This window comes from Cebus imitator, unplaced genomic scaffold, assembly GCF_001604975.1.
Source record: "Cebus imitator isolate Cc_AM_T3 unplaced genomic scaffold, Cebus_imitator-1.0 Scaffold60, whole genome shotgun sequence".
NCBI classification, from domain to species: domain Eukaryota; kingdom Metazoa; phylum Chordata; class Mammalia; order Primates; family Cebidae; genus Cebus; species Cebus imitator.
The window spans coordinates 7958027-7964306 of record NW_016107375.1 but is presented as its reverse complement, the minus strand read 5'-3'; the positions used below and the strand labels follow the sequence as shown (position 1 = coordinate 7964306).

At 32.9% G+C, this 6280-nt stretch overlaps 1 non-coding gene across 1 annotated transcript; it reads left to right on the top strand.

The window, feature by feature from the left end:
- The first annotated feature begins 3403 nt into the window (after positions 1-3403).
- LOC119471402 lies at positions 3404-3544 on the top strand. The gene has a single exon (XR_005200448.1). It is a non-coding gene; the product is annotated as a U4 spliceosomal RNA (small nuclear RNA).
- The last annotated feature ends 2736 nt before the right edge of the window (positions 3545-6280 follow it).

The window sequence follows — 6280 nt, the reverse complement described above, 5'->3', positions numbered from 1 at the left end:
AGCTCCAGTGTCAATGAGAGCTTGTGTTTGTTCTCCCATTTAAATTTTAATTAATTTTATTTTCCCCTAAGGCATTAGAGAAAAGAGAAGTTCCATTTGATTTTCTGAGAACATTCTTCTTCTTCTTCTTCTTCTTCTTCTTCTTCTTCTTCTTCTTGGCTTGTTGCTGTTCTCTCCATTTTAACTTTCTATAGTCCCTTCTGAAATGTTCGGGCCTTTCGTAGTAGTTGTAATGCAGGGAATTGGTTGAGTTTTGGAATATATTAGGCTATTTACGTATTACAAATTAGTTAGACAATTGTTTTAGTTGTAAACTCATGATCTTATTTGCTTTTCCTTTCTGTTTAACTTTCTCTTTCTTTTCTTGTGGGTTCAAGTATAGAATATTTAATCAAAAAATAACTAGATCTTGAGTTTGAGAGATAGCTCAACTAGGTTACAGACTCAATTATAATTGCTAATTCTTCATCTAATTCATTTATAATGTTTGAGTTAAATAAAAGTATCATTTTTTTCATCTGATAGGCCTGACTATGGTTTAATTTTTTCTCCAAATTTTTCATAGTATGCCGTTACATGCTCATCAAGATTTTGTCAGAATTGTTGTATTTTGTTCATATCAACTCCTCTTTAGAAAAGTAAGATCGTGTGCTGTAAAGCTTTGGTAGTATCGTGAACACATTTACAATCTGCTTCAGAAAATTTATCAAAGTCCTCTAAATAATTTCTCTAATTCACTTTTGCTATCCTATCTTTGGCATTGCTTTCTGATGCTAACATGTGAATCAATTTATATAAATAAGAGAATCTGGGATCACAAATTAGAATATTTAATGCAAAATCTTTAGCAAATCCAATAGCAGCCTGAAGAGGATCTGGAAACCCTTTAAGTATGCCTTTAACTTCTATTTTTGACCATGGTTAATAAACTGAGACAGGTTCTCCTCCACTATATACATGACATTTCTGAAATGAAGCCATAATAGCAGAAAAGGTAGAGAGGGAGAAGGAGGGAAGTTCAAACAAACAAGCTCTGACAAAGAAGAAAGAGAAGCAGAAGAAGGGAGCAAAATTTCAGCAGTTGTTTTTAATTCAGAAATTTTTTTTGATAATCTTTTCTTTTCCTCTTGCAAGAAAATGACTTGATCAGAGACTCTTTTAAAGCTTCTAAATGCCACTGAAAATAGTTCTCCTAGTTATTGATTTATTTAATTTTACTGTAGAGTCATCTTTGTCTAACTGAGTACACAGATAAGCTAGTTTAGATGTTTCAAAGGTGCCCCATTTTGGCCATTGTAATTTGGTGTTATCACAAAGTATATGCCACTATTTTTCAAAATAGCTGCATAAAAAGACACAATAAATATTAGTCATGAATCCAGCAAGTATTTCTAATGGTGGATATGTTCTCAAAGAAGAAGACTTGAGAATACAATTACCTACAATTTAGACTTTTGTTTTGAATGATCAATAACACCTCAGGAGGTGTATTGGATCCAGTGTGTTACTTGTGGGACAGCTCCTCAAGGTGTCCCCCTTGAGTTGATTCTTCTTGTTTTACATGTCTCATTAGTCCCAAGAGATTTGGTTGCTTAAGGCAGGCAGTGATCAACCATTATATGTGCTTAGCAGATTAAGCAATGTTCTTCTTGAGGTATTCCCTGTTAGTACAGATTCACATCACTGTCAATAAGCTCCAATTCTCCTGTGAGACCTTAGTTGCCTAAGGTACCCTTTGGCTGGGAGGAACTGTGTCTCTTATCTTTGAGATTTATCTCATTCTCATAGAGAGCCTTTTCTAATTTTGGTCATTCAAAAAGAAAGTTTAGATTTGTTAACTAAACCCAACTTCAGAATCTGGCCAGTTTTAAGGATTATCATTTTTTTTTTTTTTTTTTGGCTTAAGCCAGAAAAGCTTTACCTTTTATTTTCAGAGAAACTGTTTTCTCCCTGACCAAAATTTTGAAGGAAAGAAAAGTTTGTAAAAACTCTTGGTAATTTCAAATAAAATCTTACCCTCAGAGAAAAGTAAAATTCACAAATTCATGACTAGATTAGTGAATCTCTAGAAAAAAAACAAAACTCCTACCTTACAGTAGAGCTTTTAGTATCAACTCTAATGAGTTAAGAATGTGTATAGTTCAAATAAAGTCTGAATTCTTCAATGAAGCCATGAGAATTCAAACATACAAGAAGTTTACCATAGATCCCGTTGACTAGCAAGTTAGGTAAACAAACGTAATTTATGATGGTTCCAAGGGTCCCCCTGTGGGTGAAATGGTAGACATTGCTGGAGGTTTGCTTCTGGTCCCTTTGTGGTTCCCAAAAGGTAAATTTGAAATAATGATATTCAGAAAATATAATTAAGTATAGGGTTTGTTTAAGTATCAATACAAAGTTTGAAGATAGCCACCAAGGAGATACCAACTCTAAAGGAATGTGGTCAGTGTTCCAAATGGAGAAGTTAAGATTTTACTTATATTAGCGGAGAAAGAGAAACTTTAGCAGATTTACAGTATTCCGTATATGAGACTAGTGCATATGTGGCAGTGATTTGATTGGTTACAGATTGGATTAGTTACATTCCAAGGAAGATTGCTTTATTGTTCCTTGAACAGGAGCAGTGATCTGAGGGGGGTGGGTCTTATTTCTGGTGTGTTTGCTTTTCCTGGTTATTTATAGAAGTAAAAGTCACCCAGCTGCATGCTGCATAACTCAGGCAGCATAGCCTCATTCCTCTCAAGGCTCAGAATAATTTAAAGTTCCAACAACTTTATGTTTGAATTATTTAATACAGGTTAAATTATTGAAGTTCACAAAAATATATTTTTTTCAAAGAATCAAGTTGCCTTTAATTTTCTTATGATAATAATATCTTCTGTGCAAAGAAGAGATATTTATGTGTTGGTTTGGGGGGTTATTACTTAACAAATGATAATTTAAAATGGCAGAAGTATTTTTGAAATATACCAGCTAATCTCTGCATGTGTTAGTGCATACAATGTAAAACACATGATTTCTTATTGAGTAGATTATAATAATCATATAAAATAATCACACAATAAGCAAAAATGACATAAAGGTAAATGTAATAAATGTCCAGATTTAACAAATAAGGCAAAATAATTTAGGAAAAATATAGATTTATTTAGAAAATAGTCCTTGAAAAAATCCTGCATAAAATTCTTATTAAAATACTATACGTAATTGCAGGATAATTTTAGAGCATAGTCAGAAAACATGAGTTCATATCTCTCTTCTTTCAATTATTAGTTGTATAAACTTGACCAAGTGTCCAAAAATCCCCAATACTCACCTTATTCTTTGAAAGTGTGAGTGATAATAGTAAATGTCTAATAAACTTAGCCTCTTCTTAAATTGTGTCCTTATAAATTAAACATGTACCTTTGCCCAGTGGCAGTATCGTAGCCAATGAGGTTTATCTGAAGCTCGATTATTGCTAATTGAAAACTTTTCCCAATACCCCACCATGACGACTTGAAATATAGTCAGCATTGGCAATTTTTGGCAATCTCTATGGAGACTGCATCATTAAAAAGAAAAAATAATTTAAAAATAAAAAATATAAATTAAACATGTAGACTCAGATATTTTGAAAATGAGTACATATTTTGAGAAAATTCTAAACAATATTGACCCTTTTTTCACTGTCTTTTAGAATAAAAAAAATGCTTATATTTTTTACACCCCTAAAAGACATCCAAACACGCTATAGTACAGCACACTGTTGATAATTGTTTCAACTGGGTGTTGGATACAGTAGGTTTCATTATATTGTTGTTTCTGTTTTTATGGTTGAATATTCTCATAATTTTGAAAAGTTATTTAAAAACTCTAATATCACTACTTAATTATCTAACAGTTATAAGAGTCTGTCTGGCAAATTCTGCTGTAAAGTTTTATTTTAAGTAATGAGAGTGTGGCATGCTTTATGTGCTTTTTTATTTCCTATAAACCTGTCTTTGTAATAGAGACTTATAATAGTACATTAATACTTGTCATTTTTCTCTATTTTCTCTTTAGGTGAGCTTTTTTTTTTTTTTCTTCAAAGTCTGTGTAATAGAAACTAAACTAATAATTTTTATTCTATTGCTGAGGGCAACACATTGTTCAACATCATCTCATATCTTTTAAATATCCATGTTCCATTTAAAGTAGAAGGATAGATTAATCAATTACTCATGACCATCATCTGTGAGAATCTCCTACTTTAAAATAATGATTCTTCCTTTCAAATGAGAAGAAATTTTATTATGTCATCAAGTCCCTGACTTCCTACAGCAGCAAGTTAAAGGATTAAAAATGAAATATAAACCTTTGTTTGTGTGTATATAATACACATATTTACAGTTGAGAGGAACGTAGAAGTAAGTTGTTATTACTATCACTTATTTATCTGTTCATTCACTCAACATCTCTATGTTGACAAGCACCATCCTAGGAAATGGAAATTCAGTGATGAAACAACACAAAATATTGCCAGCACCAATATAGCAAATGCCAGGGGGAAGGAGGAGGACAAAATAATTAGATAAATGAGTAAAGTAAATGGCATGTCAGATGGTATTAGTGTTATAGAGAAAAATAAAGCAGAAGAAAAAAAGAGGCAGAAAGACTATTTTAAGTATGATAGTGAGAAAACTGTCATATCAGGGTGACATCTGAGGAGACACCTGAAATATGTGAGACTATAAATCATGTAGATATCAGTCTGATGTGTATTCCAGGCTGTGTAGGAAGAGCACACAAGTTTCTGATAGGAAAGTGGCCTTACCAAGAAACAGAAAGAAGTTGTGCATGACTGGAGCAGAGTGAGACGGGAGGAAAAGATAGCTGGACTCAGGATTTCAGTGCTTTCTCCACATCACATTAGAAGCCTCTGGCTGATTTTAAGCAGAGAAATGTGTTTTTCAGCTTTGGAGAATGAGTATATTCCAAGGCTTTGAGATACATGAGGAAGTAGCAGACCGATGATCAACACATATCTGCAAGATTTTACTGAGGTCTTTGAGATGATTAGACTAATTAAACAATTGAGGTGATTTGCTATAGTAGGCATGGTAGAAAGTATATTGAGTTGTGCTACATGGCAGCTTTTACTCTTGATTAAATATCTTGAAATATAATCTGTTTTCAGTTAATTCAAAAAGAGGGAGAAACCTTTAGGATTTCAGGTTTTGGCCAATCCCTCCTTACCATTCTGCTCTCAGCTAACTCCTACTCAGATTTTCTCTACCCAGCATTCACTGGGGTCTTTAATGTCTCCCTGGAGTCTTTAGTATCTGTCTGCCTAGATTTGTTCCATGTGAGGAATGTCACATTTACAACAGTATCCTTGGTACATTAAATGCCCGCAAGAGACACTGAATTATTTGATGAATGATAAATAAATGAATAAATAATGGAGAATCGAAAAATTAATGGAGGCATGCTGAAAGACCATTACATTGTATTTCTAATACATAAATCCAGATATGACTAGATTACAATGTTAGCTAGGAACACAGAAACATTCTCGTGACAACTGCCTGCTTTACTGCAGTGTAAGGCAGTGACTCGGATCCCGGGCATAGGAGAGCAGCAACTCTGTTCTCAAAACCAATATGCAGTCATGTGGTATATTTTTCAGACTGGGTAATGCAGTTGAGTCACAGCAGGGAAAAAAATGCCATTGGAGTTGCTATGTTTAAAAGCTTTTGTTTTTCCACCTTATTATTATTTTTAAAAATATTTTACTAAAAATGAATTCATAACAAAATAATGTACAATATTCCTCTGTCAAGACAAGGAGGCAAGGGGCTAGCTGAGCATCTTTATAATTCAAAACTTATTATTTCAAGGAGATGTTTTAGTACCATTTCTTCAAAGAAATGTTCTCAGCAATTCATTCATACTTTGTAAATTTAAAGCATACTAATTAGATATCCATCAGGTGGATGGGGGAACCTTCAAAGAAACTATTGGCTTCAAATATAGTGCACATAAATTAACTCTAAAAAAAAAAAAACTTTTATAAATACATCGTATCGTCATGTGTATGTTTAGTGGGCCACATATGTTTTTGAATTCCATAGTCTATTTGTCCAAATGTACCTGGAACATGTGTTCGCTGTAAATAGGGATTTTTTGACACACATTTGCTTTTATCTATTAGCTGGTATTCACATAGAAATTATTCTAGGTCTACTTTATGCCACACAGTGTGAGAAATACAGAAAGATAAAAAGATATTTTCTTTGTTATCAAGGAATCTGCATAC